The 18,888-nt window shown below is 34.2% G+C and overlaps 1 protein-coding gene across 1 annotated transcript in view; it reads left to right on the top strand.

The window, feature by feature from the left end:
• Positions 1–691: 691 nt before the first annotated feature.
• SLC16A7 (solute carrier family 16 member 7) overlaps positions 692–18,888 on the top strand; it is a 68,083-nt gene continuing 49,886 nt past the window's right edge. Inside the window, exon 1 of the mRNA XM_027682181.1 lies at positions 692–725. The gene's annotated coding sequence lies outside the window, so the exon portion shown is untranslated. The remainder of the gene's footprint in view (positions 726–18,888) is intronic.

Raw genomic sequence — 18,888 nt, 5'->3', positions numbered from 1 at the left:
CTAGTTACTCTATAAAGCCTAGTGCAGTATTTTGTACTATGACTGTTAAAGGAGCAGCCTAAAAAAGTTTAAGTTAATTGCTTGTTTACTGTTATTTACTGGACAATTTTGTTCAAATGAGAAAAATATTGGACTTTTGCAACATGTTAGTTGTGGTGAATGCCTCTAATTTTACTTTTAAGCTTTTTCTGATGGTCTTTAGAGCATTTTTAATTTGTTGAACAAAATAATATTAATGCTGATCTTAAAAATTACTGTAGATTTTAAAAGGCAGGTTGACAACCAGCATCACCATACATGCTGAGTTCCTGTAGCATTAGGCACAAACTATGTTCAGGGTCCCCAGATATTAGCACTCATTTTAAAGGCTATAGCATCTAAAAAAAATTTTGAATCTGCACTGAGGATGATAAGGAAAAATCCTTCATGTCAGACAAAGAAACTGTGAAAAAAACCCTAAACAGACAATGTAGCATTTATAGAACAAGGATGCCCTTCTGTGCGGTTGTGTTCTGAATGGTGAGCTTCACCATAACCTCTTGTGCCTCAGTAATTTGAGATGCTTTTGTTGGTTTGGCAATTGGTCACACAAAATAAACTATCCAAACATCATGTGTGGTAATCAGCCAATCAGGTCTCCAAAGAGTCTTTAAATGTTCAAACTGAACAACAGCTCTGTATCTAGCAAGTTCAGATTATTGTCTTGGACAGCAGCTCTCTGCCAGGTAATGTGCTGTTTTTCTATTCCCTTTTAGCTTTATTTAGTAGCAATAGGTAGTTTCAGATTACTGTGGTAATTCATGCAAAACTAATTGACTAATTAAATGCAAGACAAGTCAATGCACCAGCGCGTTACACAATATTTGCTGTTGGGTTTTAATGCTTATCTTAACATGTATTGGTGAAAGAGTCTGAAGCACTTTAAAGAAGAAATATTCTCATACTCTGTCTACTCCTAAAAAGTTTTAACAAGGATTAAGGACTGAATTGTGACAATTCCCGGTCTTGCCAGGCTTTATAGATTTGATGGACATTTTTTGTTCATATATGTTGCCAACATTTCTGAGAAAATAAAGACTTCAAAGAAGAGTCTTCTAAAGACAAACTTAAAAGAAAGGGAAGCATCAGTATATCTCAGGTCAGATAGGGAGAGTTAATCCCACGTGTTTTGAAGTAACATGTCATTTATAAATGCAGCGTCAATTTTACTTACAAGTCTTCATGATAAACATCTTATTTTCATAAGAATTTGGGAGGGCATCAATAACATAATCCCCTTGCATGAAACAAGGGATGGAATGAAGGCTATTCAGCCTTGCTGAGGACTTACACAGACAGTTCTTCTGCAACACCAGAGATTTTTATAATAAAGGATGAAGGGTTACTTTAAAGCAAACAACATGGGGGTGTGTTTTACTGACAAAAGTAACTCTGTTTCAGTCTTTTGCAATTTCCTGACTCAGTGTCCTATGCCTCTTTTCAGCTGTAGGCACTTAAAAATTATTAGGTTCCTGAGAATCAAGTGCAAAAGTAATTTCCAATTCTGTTTTTTCATATATAACAGCCCCTCTAAAATCTCCAGCCAACCTAAGCAGGTTTTGCCAATAGTTAGTCCACTAGCAGTTTTATGATGAATGATTGTACATAATTTTGGAGAGAAGTTTGCTGAGTTTATTTCATGGAGATAACCTGGTGATTTTTGGTGCTGTTTTTGTTATCCCTCTTATCAAAGTTTAAAGCCTCAAGGTCTAATTCTTTGTTTACTGAGCTCAAAACTGAGTGCTAAGCTGTCTTTGATTTTACTGGGGTAGGCTGATTACTTAGAGGCCAGAGTTTTGGCTGTCATCTTCATGACTCTTCTGATGTCAGAAGCACTGTAGAGGCTTATCACACAAAAAGATTGTGGACTTAAGTGGGTCATACTGTAAAAAAAACCAAAAGACAAAACACCTCAATGGTGACAGTTTTCACACTTATTTTCAATGGATATTTTATACCTTTCTTTTATATATTTTTATTTGTATTTGCTCATTATATGATTCTCAATAAATCTACATGAAACATTATTCGTAATTTGTTTTTAAAAATAAAATATTGGGGAGGTCAAAAAATAGGTAATATTTTGTTTTTCACCAGTGACTGAGACCTTGGTGTATATGCACAAAGTCCCACTCTTGTGTAGAACTGATATATTGGAGCTCTTCAACACTAAAAGTATTCACTTGCCTGCTAGTAAAAACAGGTGATAACAGAAAGGTATTCGTACAAAGCAATGGTAGAGAGGTCCCCAGGTACTTAGGTAAGGAGTTGTGCTTGAACAAATGACTTTTCATGATGCTGCATGCAACCTTAGTGAGGTTTCAATATGAGGAAAATTCCTTATGTTTGAACTTACCTCCTGAAAAATCTGTTTTTTTCAGACTGTCACACAAAATTGATTTACCAGTACAACTCCCTATTCCCTTAAGCAGCTACAAGAAGGAAAGAAATTGAGGCAGGAAAAACCCCCCCAACAAATCAACCTGTCTCTTCTCCCCAAAGTCACAGAGAAAAGGAAGCACCATGCTTGATCCACATAACAGAGGAAAGCAGGAGAGTGAAAGATGTGTATGCAAGGTTGTTTACAGACATTATAAAACAATCACTACGTGATGTTTAAACACTGCTTTATGGTGTTTCCACTGAGATATTCCATTAGTATGTGATGATAATGAATCATGGTAGTACTTCACTGCATACACTTCTGGGTTTTTTTCTACCTGTGGATTGCACATGGAAACAGGGGAGAGAAATTATTTGAAGAACATAACCAGAATAAAAGCTGTAAAATTATAATGCTGCTTAGAAATGGGCAAACTTTTCAACACAGTTTTATTTTGTTTTGTCAATATTGTTTTATTCAAGTTAGAAGTGCAGCTTTAAGTATAGTCTTGTGGAGAATGTGAAAGAATGCCATTAAAAAATGTCTCTGGGCAGTGCATATGTGTTGACAAAAGTGGGGGGGTTTCTAATACTTTTTTTTTCACTTCTGTAGACATAGCTTGTCTACAGCAACTAATTTGAGAAAGAATATTTTCAACTAAGGAGAGGGATTGAAAAAAGATAAGTGCTTCATTACTGGTAAGGGTCTCAACATCCATACAGCATCTCAGTTCAGATGGAAATGTTTCTCCCAGATCTTACTCCTACATGCTCAGATGGTAAGTCTTTAGAACAGGGAGAAGTACCATCTGGTGATTCAAAACAATACAAAACTGAAGGAATCAATTTCTTGTAGTTTACAAATAGAACTGGTCATCAGCCTCAAATAAATTGCCATATGTGATGTTAGGCTGTGAAGATCCTTAAAATTAACAAAATATTCAACTATCTCCATCGTCAGATTTCCATTTAAAATTCTATTCTTTCATTATACTGCAGCAAATTAGTATCATATGTTTAACAGCAGTAGATCATAATTAATGCATTTCAGTAATCACAAAACTGTCAGTGTATATGGTATCTGCTGATGCAAGAGCTTTATACCATATATACACCAATTATATGAATTATGAAAATTATATACATTTATAGTTATATTTGTCCATTTAGATTAGATTTTGAACTTTGATACATGATTTGTCATTTACATGAATATTCTAGGATGTGTGTAAAAGAGTATCAATAATATGTGAAGTATGAAGAAACTAGAGAAAATAATAGCTTAAAATAATTCTCTTTTAATAATAAGTAAAAAAATATTTGACAATTTATAAGGTGATGATGCACTGTAGGCCTCAAATTTGAGAACAGAAAGACCATGAAAAAGGAAAAGGTTGGGTTCTGAGGTTGCAGAAAAAGAGAAAACAGATTTCTTTGAAGTCAGGAGCTATTTCAGAAATTCAGACTGTATGCGTATTTCTATATATAAATCCTTCAGTTTAAAAAGAAAGGAAATACATAATAAAAAAAATGGCATTTAATGACTATTAGACCACATACATTTTTCTAAATGTGTAATTTGTGTGCTTAAAAAGGATTTACTGCAGAGTTGTGTTTATACATCACGGTTAATATATCATCTTTTTTATTTGAAAGCCTTTTGAAAAGAGAAAAACACATACAGAAAAAAATTATCACATTGAACACTTCTGTATCTGAATAGAATCATAGAGGCGTCTTTTGCATAGAAATTCTAATTATCTACAAACATGAACTTAAGGTCTCTTGTTGTACCCTGTGAAGTTATAACACTTTTTGTATGCAGTACCACAGATGATAATGCAAAAAAGAAATATTTCTCAGCCAAATCCTATTTTGTAATCCCCTTTAACCTGCTTTTTCATTAATTTATATTAGTGCCTTGTAATTTAAACCCTGGTGTGAATCAGCACTACAAATGAATACTGTCTTACATGGTATAGATAACTTTATCCATAGCAGACAGTATCTCAATTTTAAGGAGATAAGATGAGATGATAATTCTTTATATTGACACACAATGATTAGTTGGGTCAGGGTGAGTTTGCATAGTGGAATGAGCTCCCTCCGGTTACGTCCAGACACCTTGATAAGAAGTGTCATGAATGTTTCATTTATTCCTTTCTTTCCACTCAGAAGGTCAAAATGAACTGGTATCTTCATTTCTGTTTCTTTAAGTTTTCAAATGAGCTTTACTTTTTTGCTTTCAAGCAATATTTAATTTGAAATAGCAAAAGAACAAAATGAAACTCTTGGTGTCTATACAAAGTTAAGAGAATGAATAAAAGATAAATCCAGTTCATTGCAAATTTCAATAGCAACAGTCTAATTTTAATGCAGTTTAACTGTTTTAGAAGTCAATTGATAGTCAAAGCCAATGTTGCCATTAAGCAGAATGAGTGAAAGCTATCATCCTTGTGGTGCCTGGAAACTGATGATGACCTTTTTGCATCTATTATGTCATTAGAAAATAAAATAATTTTCTTCTTCAAGGACAAAAAATCTTAAGCTGTCAACAGGTATATCAGTTTCTGTTCATAAAACCTTTCACCTTATCTCAAAGAAACAAAAAAAAGAATTTAAGGAACTAATTAATTCTCAGCACAAACAACAGATCTGGACTATAAATGACTGAATTGTTTAAGGAGTTGATAGACAGTTTAGGATTTCCACATTTGCAAATAAGAATTACTCTCCCTTTTTCAAAATGGTTAACTTTGCAACATGTTGAGGAAATAACTCTGACAGTGGCTGCAAATATGGCAATTCACACAGTGTTTACTGAAATCTTGACCTGCGGCAGAAGGATAAAATACCAAGAAAACACCCTTTTAATGTTTGTTTGGAGAGAAAGGGATGGGTATGTGGCTGTTAGGAATATTTGAGGAGTAGGATTTCTAAGGGAAGGGTAGTGGGTTTTTGTTTGTTTTTTTTTTCTCCTTAGATTTCAGGCAAGGTGCAAGGTTTATTTAGGGAAGGAGAATGAAATACAATTCACTCTTTATGGATTTGCCTTAAAAACATGCAACATTAAAGAATCTGCTTTATCATTTATTTGAGTAGCTCGTTATCTTTGTATTGTGAGAAACAGCACATAGCTGTTAGCTACTATCCTTCTCTATGTCATTGTGATTTCACTGTGTCACAGACAGAGCAGTAAGAATATGTGATTGATGTAGTTACATCATCTTTGAATTGATTGTGAAGAGCCTTCTGATGTATTTCACTTTATTCTGAGTGGCTATCTGTGGTGGCTTTATGAAGTATTAATTCATTTTTCCATTCTCTCTCACTGCTGTCAGATTCATTAAGGCGGAAGCACTTTCCCTGGTTGATAGTAAACCTCGGGTATTTGTGAAAGACGAGTATGATAGAAATGGATATGGCAAAAACCCCTCATTAGATAACCATGTTTTGGCTGATGTGTTTGCTTGTAGCGCGCGCTTCCTTGGGAATGCAGAGATGGAGACAGGCTGGTTCAGCCTGGCTACCCAGATTTCTGGTGGAGGGAAGGCAGGGTGTACACTGAAGCCAGCGCTCCTAGGAGTTAGGAGGTAACTTGCACACGTGCCTAAGGTGCTGGCTAACCCTTGCCTGAAGACATCTGAATTTGGGTGCCAGGAGAAGAAAAACTGAATCTAGATTATGGCAGGTTGATATAACTTCAGCCTGAGATCATTATAACTTCAGCTGACAGCCTGATGGTGGTGTGCAACGCAGGCAATGACTCTGGGGGTGCATTAGGTCAAGAGAAGGAGGTTGAAAAGCAAAACTGGAACAGGTGACCTGTGGGAAAGAAAGTCTTTTTGAGCCCCTTAATATTTGTCCTTTTGCATAAAGGGAATGATGGCAGACGTGAAGTGAGGTGAAATCTTGAAACATGCAGTAGAAAGGCGAAAGGACTGAGGAGGTATCTGGGATGAAGAGAACATGTGTGATATATATCATGAAGAAGGCTCCATGAGAAGCAGCCAAAACCCCCTTTTCTTTTGGTGTTTGCTGGATTAGGACAATGGGATGGGGCTACAAGAAAGAAAATCAGCTGTTTTGGGTCACAGTTAGCTGAGCTTATCTACTCAAATGCGGAAATCTTAAAGCTGCAAGAGGAAAAGCCATCCCCTTTCTCTCCATATAGTTTTATTACAATCTTAAGAGTGGAAGTCAACACTTGAAAAGATTTATTTGGATGAGGGCAAGATTACACCTTCTGCAAATCAGAAGACTAGGCATAGTGTGAGGAGGAAACAACTTTCTGTTTTATGCACCTTCATCCCCGCAAAACAGGCACTTAAAGATAGTGGATACACACTGGATAGAGAAATAAAGAAAAATGGAAAAGAGAGAGGAAATCCCACATAATGACAAATCAGGAATCTTTAAAAAGTTTTTTAACCAAGCCTGGCATTATGGACACTTAAAATCACTAGTAGACCATCACTGTACTACAATAGTGGTATAATTAAATAGCCATTTTGGCTTGTTTAGGCTTTTGGCTGTCTATTTCTGTATCTTAACTGGCTTGAATTCATTCTATCTTTCTTTTTTTTTTTTTTGGTAAGACTTTTCATAGAGTATGAATTGAGTTTTAGTATCACTGCAATATATAAAATTACTGATATCTCCTCAATTTTAAATTCCAAATGAGTAATTTTTAACTTGTAAATAAGAAAAAAAGGTGAATAGGAATGTAACTCTATAGACTAGGATTTTTTGCTTTAGTAATGAACTCTCTTCACATATTATTAGGAAAGTAATTTGTATCAATCAGTAAGAAACACATAATTGGAAAAAAATTAACATTTTTTGCTTAATAATTCATCTTTGCTTTATGAGGAAGGCTTTTGATAATGTATGAAAATATTAAAGCGTTAATTACAGTCTATAAAAAACCATTGTGGGATGCATTGCATCCTTCATATAAGATACATTTTTTTCTGTCCCTCAGTAAGTATTTTATTGGTTGAAAGTGATGCCATGTTATTAATTTTTGACTTGGCAAGAATGATATAGATCAACAGTATGTACTAACATCTGGCCACATCTGAATTAGTCATATAATAGCAGTAAGAGAATAAAATGGCATGCAAATATACATAATTTTAGGCTCAAGGGTCCAGTATTCTTGTGCAATGCTTATTAAACAGACTGACACAGCAGAGACAGTGTTAATATGGGAAAATATAATTAATTCCAAAATAAAAGTTATTAAAATTCAACCATTAGATGTAAACTCAGGAAAACAGTGCTAACCCTGTGTGCAATCAAATCATACTGTAAGGCCAATGATTTGGTGATTGTTGTAAAGTTGAAATAGAAGACTTGAAGTGAAAATGCAGCAGCAAGTCCTTCACAAATAGAAGCATTATACATATCACAATGAAATAGAACAATGACACAAATGCAGCTTCGTTAGTTATTGCAACTATTCTATCAGCTGAGTCACCAAATTGCTTCTAAAGTCTGGGATAACAGTTGATATCTATTCTTGAAGAGCATTTAATTTCTAACAGAAAGGTGTCTGAAAGGCAATTTAAGCTTAAGTTCATAGAAATGTAGATATGCATTTAAGTTCCTTAAAAATGTAGTTTTTTAGCTAAATATAGATTCCTCATCTTTCTTTCCCTGCTAACCATTATGTTGAAGAAGTTGAAAATGTTTCTCCTTTTCTGCCATATTCTGAGATGGAAGGGACCCACAAGGACCATGGAGTCCAACTCTTAAGTGAATGGCCTATACAGGGATTGAATCTGTGGCTTGATGTTATCAGCACCATGCTCCAACCAACTGAGCTAATTGTGGGGTTATGAAAACCAGTTAATTCTTTTTCTCTCTCAGGTATCTCTTTATCCATCTTTCTTTCTCTCTCTTTTTCTTTCTTGCATGTTTTGCCTCAAAACTACCTGTTGTTATATCAGCACATTTCCTCAAAATATTTTGTGCTTATTTTAATCTTTTAATCTGTTCTTTATTTATTTTTACCTTGATTTCTTTTTCATCATTTGCACATATATATATTAATAACCAGAAGTGCCTTACCTATTTAAACAGGTATTAGGATACAATGTTTCATGGAAATCTGAAAGGCACATCCAACTTTTTCAGTTTCTGATCATCCTAACATCTTTATGAATAGAGAACCAATGTTCTATTTCTTTTCTGTGCCCTGTAAATGGGGATGAAGTCCCTTAAAGATAATGAATTGATGCTATCATGATATCATGATCGAATGTCAATACATTCTTCTAGCCTAAAGCTTGCTTTACAAATTTCTCATTTCAGTGTTTAATATGATGCACATACCTGTAATGCTAGTAAAAATCATTTTATTGTAGAGTTATTGTAATCTACAGAATAACAGTCATGGTAATAATTAAGAGAATAGTAGTAGACCCAGCTTCAGGGAAGCAATTATTTACGGTGACTTTCAATTTTTATCACATGAGGTTTTCACAAATTTTCTTTTATTACCCTGTGCAGTTACCATAATAACAGTATGTCTGTTGTTAGAAACCTCAGGCTGTATTTGTCACAGGCATACCATGCAACTAGGAAAATTGTACTTAAGCTGTGCTGTGGTACGTCATGACTTGGTTCATTTGTCTGGGTTTGGTCAGCTGACGGTGGTTCAGCACGTTTTCTGTTAATATAAAATTTACTTCCTTGTCATTTTTGATGGATCATTAATTACCCTTGTCGAGTAACAGCAAAGGATTTTGTAGTTTAAGTCTTGCAATAAGTTTTGTAGAATGTAGGGTTACTGCTGACCTTATGTGGAAAAGAACTAAAATAAGGGTGGGTTTGGTTTGTTCTGATACCTTTTGACATAATTTCAAGTGTTTCTCACTGTGCTTTAGTTGTCTTGTTACTTGTGTTTCATAAAATACTACATATCATGTGTCACAGCTTAAATTGGTTTTGCTACATGTAAATCAACGTCTTGGGTATGAAATATTCTGATCCTATTCTTTATTTACATTATCAACTTGAAGTTTCATATATTTCCTTAGAAAGAAAATTTTAGTTTTGCATTTGGAAAGTGAAACAAACAGCATTGCTATTTAATGAATTTTGATTTATTAGGTAATTTCTAAATACATTTGGTCAGTGCCTTGCATACATGGAATGAGGTTTCTATTGCCTTACACTCTAACTATACCATGTTACTTTACAGTGTGTATGTTTTCTACAGTTTCTGAAAATAAATCTTTTCTTTGTCATGAGTCGAATACTCAGAAATTGAGATTCATTAAAAAATGATCATTTTAAAAAATAATAATTTCTGTGTCTCCTTGAAAGCTAAACTGTTGAAAGCATTTCTTTTTTTTTTTTTCTAGAGAAGCTTCTTTTTAAATTTTCATGCACTGGTAAGACAGACACGCTTCAAACAGAGAATGAATCTGGAGAATTAATTCAAAGGGGTTTCAAATCGTATTGATTTTGTTTGTTTACCTATTTCAATCAATATTTTTTCTTCAACTATTTTGGCATCAACATTAACATTTCATATTACTTTTGTCTCAGACATGTTGGGTAAAAAACAAACCCAAAGTTCCAGTTTCGTATAGGTTTAATTTTTGGAAATTGCTATTAAAGAATCTCTGAAAAGTTTTACATAATTTTTCTCCAATAACAAAAGCTGGTTGTTTTTACCCTCTTTGCCCCCCTCCCCTGTGTGTAAGACCTCTGAAATTAAGGAAGGAAAAAAGGTTTATGGTAGATATTCCTATCCTCTGACCCTAGTTATTAACTCCGCTGTTCTTCTTCTCCAATTTGGTTCAGGATCTGATTGTTCAAGGTAAAAAACATCTTTACTGCTGTGATTTCTTCATTGTAGCTGATCTTTGGCTGTGCTTGTACTACTCTGTTGGCCAACAGTATTTTGGAAATCAGGATCAAGCCCATGCATCTGCATTTCTTACAGGAGATTATGAATCTGATCATTGCAAAGAAAGAATTGTGTGTATACTGGATGCCAGGAAACAAGCTGAAGAGTAAGAAAGCAGTTACAGAGAATAGAAATTATTTTGTATTTGCTCATAAAATTAATGTTTAATCAGACCACTTGATGAAGAAAGCATCAACAGTTAACTATCCCTGAAATTCTATGTTGATAAATTCTTTCAAATAAAACCCAGCAGTTTGGCCCAATTGGTTATATTGTTTCCTAAATCTGTTGAATGACTTCACAGTTGAAAGCTGTTTGGTGTGGCAGTTCTTCTCCAGAAATACCATGGCATTCTGTGCTGGTCAGCTGAGGTGAGAATAGCTGTTGGAAAAAGTGCTGCAGGGTGTTAGCAAGCCACAAATAGTTTTCTAAAATACCTATGATTGTGCCATAGTGTACAAAAGAAAGATACCTTTGTTATTGTGTGAAAGACAGAATTTTTCTCTGGCTTGACTAAAAGAGCCCAGAAGGAAAGAGACAAATGAAGACCACAGAGAGATACAAACCTTACTGAGAGGGGAGAGTCAAATGCTTCTTTTCTAAGTGCATAAGGTTATACACATGTGGGCTGAGCCTGCCCACATTTTCTTGCATAATCCTTCCCATCTCCTTGCATGGCATAACTCAGAATATGGTGTAGAGGCAGGGTCTGTGAGGGTGATCCAAAAGCTCTAGTCATGAAGCTAAAAGGTGACCTTATTCTGCTGTGATGCCAAATATCAGCTGATGCCTTCTGAGAGATCCTTGAATATGAGCACAGATACTATAATATTGGAGAAATAAAAGATAAATGTGATTATACAGAAGGCAAAATGAAATCAAGCCTTCAAAAAATGTTATGCATGCAATGCTAATCCCCCAGAATGCTTTCCTGTTTTGTTTATGGCAACTTTTTCTTTTTTATGAGTAAATTCTACTTTGGCACAGAAAACATGCTGATCTGCTCCTCTGTGTGTGTCTTTTAAACAAGGACCTGTTCATGCTGCAAAATGCAAACAGGCAATAACTTGACTAGGCCGAATGCGTAGATTTTGCATGTATGATTTCAGCTCAGTGATGTATAACACCAAAGCCACCATTGATTTCAATTTTCCCAGTAAACCCTTATATTTTGGGATGAATGACGAGTCTTTTATGGGTTGCTTCTTTCATTTGCAATAAGTAAAAGGAAGAAGTTATTGCTACTTTATGATTTCAGATTTTCAAAATCAAGATGTCATATGTTTCCAGTAGAAGAACTCGGATGTTGGATTTCCACTTGGCCCAATGAAGATGGAATCCATTGTATTCAGGATTATCAAAAATATATATTTCTTTGCCTAGGAGAGAGAAAAATGTGGGATGAACTGCCAAGAGACTGTTGCTAGAATGTAATCAACAAATTTACACTGCTACTAGGCTTCATTCACTCACAATTAAAAATGTGATTGACAAGTTTGTACTAAAGACAAAGGGAAATATTTTTGCAAAGACTGAAATATTGGCTTTAATCTTTAATGGTTTCACATATCACTAAAAATTCCCCTCATCTGAAATATTGACTCTAATGCATTTTAGCTCTTTTTCAGCTAAAAACAGACTTGTTCACCCTGCAAAATATATCTATAAATCTTAAATGAGTGTGCTAGACCAAATAAGAAAGTTGCGTTCAAAAGTCTGGGCATTTTATGAATTTTTGCGTGCTTTTTGTGCTGTTGTTCTATTTTATTTTGGTTTGGTTTATTTTATTTTATTTTATTTTATTTTATTTTATTTTATATACTTTGGAAGAGAGAGTGAGAAAGAATGTTTCTGAAATAATCTTTTTCCCATTGGTTAAGGTTATTTGCATAAATAAACCATTGATGGTTTTCCATGAATATGGGCAAATAAATATATTAAAAAACGTGAAATTTGGGATTCCCCACTACCATTCTCATTTTGGAAAGTTTTACGCAGAGCCTAATTTTTTTTATGTTTCCTTTGATTGTTCAAGAGAAACTTCATGGTATCACAGTACTCTGAACACATATATTCCTCTGCCTACCTGCAGACAGCTTGCCTGTTGTTTTTTAATCTATGTACACTACTCTAGTGACAGTGCAACAGTGGTAAATGCTTTAAAAATGCAGATAGATTAAATAAGATTTGACATTGATCTGTGCAAAAGGCAGCTTTAAAGGGCAAAAATAATACAGTGTTGAAGACCTTGCATTGAATAGAATACATGTGGTCTCACACTAAAGACTTGAGTGAGGAAAGAAGCAGCTGATAGGCAATATCCTTTACAACAGTCCCACTTGTCACTGTATTCCCATAATGTCCAAAACAAAGATGACAACACCAACTATATATATATATATGTATATATATATATATATATATATATATGAAAATTTACTACAATGAAGTCTGATTCAGAAAGGAGTATAAGCTTCATATGTAAGGTTGGTATATAAGTTTCATACATACATGATAATAAAAATAAGCATACATATAAACTTCACTAATCAAAACCTCAAAGAGCTGCTGCATGATAGTGAAGGCCCTTAAATTTCTTTTTCTAATTGATTTAGAGGGCTAAAGTTCTGCATATCTAGCACATTCATAAATGCCCCAGCCTTTATTATGATGGATGTCTTACTTCCATTGGGATCTATTAAGTAAATAACATAGGGTCATTTGGTAGCTCTGGTCTGTTCCACATTTCAAAAGGTTACCTGGTCAATAGGTAGTCACACTGTTGGTTGTGTTAAGTGACATTGGTACATCCTTTTTGGACACTTGCACAATGATCAGAACATTTCCTAAGGTTCAAGTTTGCTTTCTATGGAAGAAGATTCTAGCCAACATCTTTTCCATTTCAGGAGAGTACTTCGGTTGTGAGACTATTCAGGAGGCCATTGTCAGTTCATCTTGATAAAATTGCTCTATTTTGGAGAAAATACTTACATATTCCTTGGCTGTTGAAAATGCAAGTACTAACGAAATGCAAGTACTAACTCCTAGGCTAAGCAGGAGAAATTGCTGCTTTGGAGGTGGATATGTACAATTTAGATTTTCCTGAAGTGATTTTCTTTCCACTACAGACATTAGACACCTGTAACCAACAACCACCTTGCAGTGGTCTTGAGCCTAAATGTTTTGTTTTAAATACAAATGGATGTGTGCATATTATTAAGCTCTTTGCTGTACTGAGACATGAAAGGCTTACCTAAAATTAGAAGAGAAGTTTGATGCAGAATGAGAGAATGGGTCCAGGTCACCTGAAACCTAAGTCATTGTGTTTGATTAGAAGAGAGTGCTTCTGTGTCAGGCATATAGTTAAAAATAGTCAGGTATATACTTTATATTATTTGTACACTCATAGACAAATACAGATGATGAAAAATTCGTCATTAAGATGAAAGAATAAATATGCTGGAATCTATGGAAAAGCAAGAAGCTTCAAAAAAGGAGGAGTTAAATGTGTCAATCAACTTGATACAAACCAATCAACTCATAGTGGGATGGAATTATGTTTCAAGGTGTACATTAGCTCTTTCAGCTTGGAAGACTTTAAACATCTCTTTGTTCCATGTTTCTTGTGCTGAGTGCATCAACCTATTTAAAAAATAAACATTATTTTTCACATTCAGCTACTCAGCATTCATATCCAGAAGAAAAGAAAATTTGCAGCCAATTATATTTAAATTTATCTGTATGTTGCATTCTTCTGTGAAGCATAATATCCTGGAATGCAGATAACACCGTTTTATATAGTGGTTTATTAATAAAATACATCTTTATTTGTAATCAATAAGGATAAAGACTCCATCTCAAATTGTAAAGGAGACATTTTATGTCAGTCCCATGGTGAAAATATGCAGTAGAGCCATCTTTGCATTGCTTAAACAAGCACTTTATTTCAAATGCTTTATTGGCAATTACCAATGATTTTGTAGTTACTTGACAGCAAATGGCAGAGTAATATTACATTATTTCACATCAGAGCAGGTATGTGGGATATATTAAATAAACCATCATTTTACTTTGTTAACAGACAAAAAAATAATTTTCTTCAAGGACAGTGAAGCTATGCATAGCTTCATCAAAAAGACTTGTAGAGATATAATGTATCTGAAGTATGTAACTGTAAGTTATTTTTCCCTTATATGAATAGGACAGAGGCCCAAATACGATTTTTTTGTCTAGGTTATGTCAACATCATTACTATGTCTAAGTAATTTTCACAATTTTGAATAATTTTTTGACATTATATAATCATAATTGATAGAGGTTATTGTCCTATTTCACTTTCTTAGGGTTTTAAAGAAATATACTGTTTGTAAAGATTTTCTTTCAAACTGTTAACTTTTTATTATAACTAAAAGAAACCAAATTAACTAAATAATTCTGTAGTATTTGCATTAACATATGAGCAACGCAAGAGCAATCCATAGCAATGAAATATGCAGATAGTTGTAATATGTGGGGAGGGGGTTCTTGATATTTTTGATATCCGGATAAACAGAAGCATTTATAACAGCATAATTTATATTAGGTGATCCAGCCACTGGTCTGAAATACATCTGCTATGCATTAAGTAATGAGTAATCACTCAGTCTTATCCTTGAATCTAACAAAGTATTGCTTTAGTATCTGTTTTACATGTAATTTTATCCTATGTGCATCAAAGGAGATGAGGGCTTTGTTTTATATGTTTTTTTTCTGGATCACAGAAGCGATGCAGCTTTACATGACAGGAGTGATGGTTGATTGCTTTATTTATTTATGTTTTCTTTTTTATAGTGCTTCTGGACACAATTTTGGTCAAATTCTTTTATTTAGAACTATATTGTATCTCTGTGTTTGACTTCTCTAATAATACAAATTCAGTATAACAACAAATATTCTGAGTGCAGAGCTTCAGTCTGTTCATTTTATATCTAAGAGCAATTCAATTATTACAGTATCTGTTCTATTTAAAAAAGGTTTAATCTTTTATTTTTTGGGGACAGCTTTCCATCTCAGAAGTAATTGTCAAATCCAAGTGAAATTCAAGGGAGCTTTTTCTTTTAATTTCAGTGAGCATTCATTTTATTTTGCAGGACATAGATATGTAAACGTGCACTTGTTAGAAACCACCACCTGCATGTTCAAATGTGACATGTGAGAAGTGGCAAAAATATGTAAAAGTTTGTTATCATTCAAAAGCAGACTTTTGCGTTATATGCTATTGTTTTACTACTCTTTTATTGAATTGGTGTGTGGAATTGCCACTCTGTCTCTTCCAGAAATATGACTGAAGAAGTGTATATTAAAAAATATTTTTTATTCATTTATGTACAGAATTTGTGCATCATCTTTGCATGTCTATGTTGTTTTCTTTTAAATAGTTGTAAAAAAAAAATCTATGAACTGACTTATGAAAAAATCCTAAAATAGTCTTATTTAGTGAGGATGCTAGAAAAATATTTTCTCTTGATTAATGGAAAATTAAACAGTACTCAGTGCTAATTTACCATTTAAAATATGCACAGCATCATAGGTAATAATAATATCTATTTTGTAATGTATATGTACTGCAAATGTGTGCAAGAATGCAGCTTTACGTCAAATGTGTAACAGAAGCTGGAGCCGATTGAAAAACTCATAAATAGTCAGAGCTGGATGACATCTCAGGTACTCCACCCCAAAGCCATTTTCTAAAGGAAAGGTCTTTGTTTTGCAAAGAAAATTAGTTACAGCTTTACTCACATTTTGAAGATGAAAACAGCACTATTTGCTTCATCCTAGTCTCTGATACTTACTCAGGAAACCTGAACAGGTACATTCTGTCACCATCCTTTCTTACTTCCTAAAAATTCAAGATTTATCTGTGCTGCATCTTTTAACAGTCACCTTTATTCTGCAGGGGCCAATCACACTTTTTCCCACAAAGGGAAATGAAAAATTCTGTGCATTCAAATTGCATTTCATAAGTACATGTTCTGAGATGCACAGGCACAAAACCATAATTTAGGCATGTTTTTCCATCATATGCTTCTTTTATCATGTAAACAATGAAATAAGTTTATGTGGCATTTTACAGACATGGTTTTTGAATAAGTAAACTATACTAGGCAGAAGAGAAAGAAAAAACCCATGCTTTTTCTACACATAAAAGCCATATAGATTTATTTGGAGCTCATCAGGGCAGTGTTCATTTTACCCAACCTTTCTATTTTAGTAAAAACATTTTGTTGACTGATGAATCTCATCATGCGTAACTTACAGGGAAGAAAAAAAAAAGAACAAACTCCAAATTCCATGTTTAATATTCAAATTGCAAAATATCATTAAAAGGGAATAATAATGCTAAGGTTGAACAGATTTTATGCTTGAATCAGACTACAACAAGTACAACTTCCTCTTGGGAACAGCTCACAGGGTGTCTAGTAATATTCTGAGAAGTAAGAGAAATATTGAAAAGTGTGTTTGGAGAAGAATCTGCAAAAAAACCCCAAAAACATACTTAAACCCAGTCATCCCAGAAGGTGGTTGTTGTTTCCTCTGCAGACTGAGAAAGGATCTAGATAAACAACAATTAGAAACATGGATTTGGAATTTAAATCCATCTACTCTGCTTTGAAGTCAGTTGGGCTGTACGTGAAAGTCTACGTATAGGAAGTCTATGCATAGTCTATGCATACCTATGCATAGGTAGGATAATAGTTTGAGACTTCAATGGAAATGAGTAAAAGAGGAGTCTTCAAAGGTTTTAGAAAAGCACATAAACTCCAGAGTTCGGTGTTCTGTACTCAAAGAAGATTACTGTCTTGAAGACTGAAAGAGTAATCTTCAGTGGACTATAATGCTTAGACTGTGAATCCCAGCATTTTATTGTATTCTCAAGGAAAACCTTGAGATTTACAAAACTCCACTGCCACTTCCTAGACAAAATGAATAGGTATGTGGAGTGTGCTGTACATGTTTTTACACATTATGGACAAATTTGCTATAGAAAGTTTGGCCTTTAGTAGAAATCATATGAACAACCAAATGTGTGCATATATCTGCTTTCTACTAGGAAAACCACAACTCTGTTTTGCCTCTGAATTGATTAAACTTTTGCCCTGAAAGGGACAACAGACTCTTTTCTTAGATTGATGTGCTCATTGCCCTACATTCGATATGCCTTGCTCTTGATTTATTAAGCTTCTAGATAAATATGATTTAACTAGTCTCTTCTGTGAATATTTTTACTGTGCCCTTTTACTAATTGGAAGCTTGCAAATGCCACAGAGATATTTGTATTACTTGTTTCATTTACTATATACTTTAGTAAACTATTACTTTTTCTATGTAGCTATTATAGTGAAATTTTGAGGATTTGAATTCTTTTGATCTAGATTCTCGATAATGAGAATAATGAGTATTAGGTTATCAAGAAGCATTTGAACAATACTCTCAGGCACGTGATGTGATTTTTGGGGATGGTTCTGTGCAGGGCTAAGAGCTGGACTCGATGATCCTTGTGGATCCCTTCCAACTCAGCGTATTCTGTGTGATTCTGTGTGTGTGATATAGAAATGTAAAAGCTGATGCTTGTGAATCTGTTTACATTGTCATGGTTTTGGCAAAGAAGGGTTATTTAGAGCAAAGCACTTTGGTACATGGCAGAAGTTTTACAATTAGAGTCCAGCATAAATCAACAAAAACAAATTTTTGTATTGGATTTATCAGGTTGCTTTTGCGAAATGAAGCAATGCTACCCTGTATTCTCTGTCAAACAAAATGACAAATTTGCCAGCTAAAACAAAACTAATGCAATAGCAATTTATATCCTGTAATTAGCAGACTGTTGCACTTCAGGGCTTCAGTTTTCAGGTCTGCTTTTTAGGTCTGCAACCCAGACAGTGGTGCATTTGGTTTGTCCACAGTAAGAAAAGGAGTTCCTCTTGTCTTAATGTTTGAAAGGAGCACTTTCACACCAGGCTGAGATAGCTGGTAAGTTAATGTCAAAAGGGTTATGTTCCAGAAGGCTTATGTTTCCCACTGCAAAGGGGGTAAATGGATACTATTAAGTTAAATGCATAATGCTGGCATTAAGTGGAAAATTTGTAATGGGATATCCAAGTATGGAAAATATGACCAAAAATGTGAAAAAAATTTGGTTTCTAGATTCTTCAGAAATTGTTGATGCCAGCATGAGAAAGGAGGGGTTTGAGAATTATCTAGCACTTCTTGTGCATCCTGCAGTGGTTGGTCATCTCTTCTGAGTGTATTGACAAACACTAAACAACTTTTCAGTGCCACTGCACCAGAGCAGAACCACAGACTCTGTGTATGGATTTGGGTGTTCTATGAGGGTTTAGTAAATGGCAGAGTAAAAAATTGCAAATGATACATGTATAAACAATATTATTTATATTAAACTCTTGATAAATTCTAAACCTTGTTAGAAATTAGTTGAAGGTTGTTTTTGCTGTAGCATTGTAGAACTACATTCTGAGAGGTGCAGCAGTGTGTTGTATTCTTTG

The sequence above is a fragment of the Neopelma chrysocephalum genome, unplaced genomic scaffold (assembly GCF_003984885.1).
Source record: "Neopelma chrysocephalum unplaced genomic scaffold, ASM398488v2 Primary Assembly neopelma1_62, whole genome shotgun sequence".
NCBI lineage: Eukaryota > Metazoa > Chordata > Aves > Passeriformes > Pipridae > Neopelma > Neopelma chrysocephalum.
This window is presented reverse-complemented; position numbering and strand designations above follow the sequence as displayed.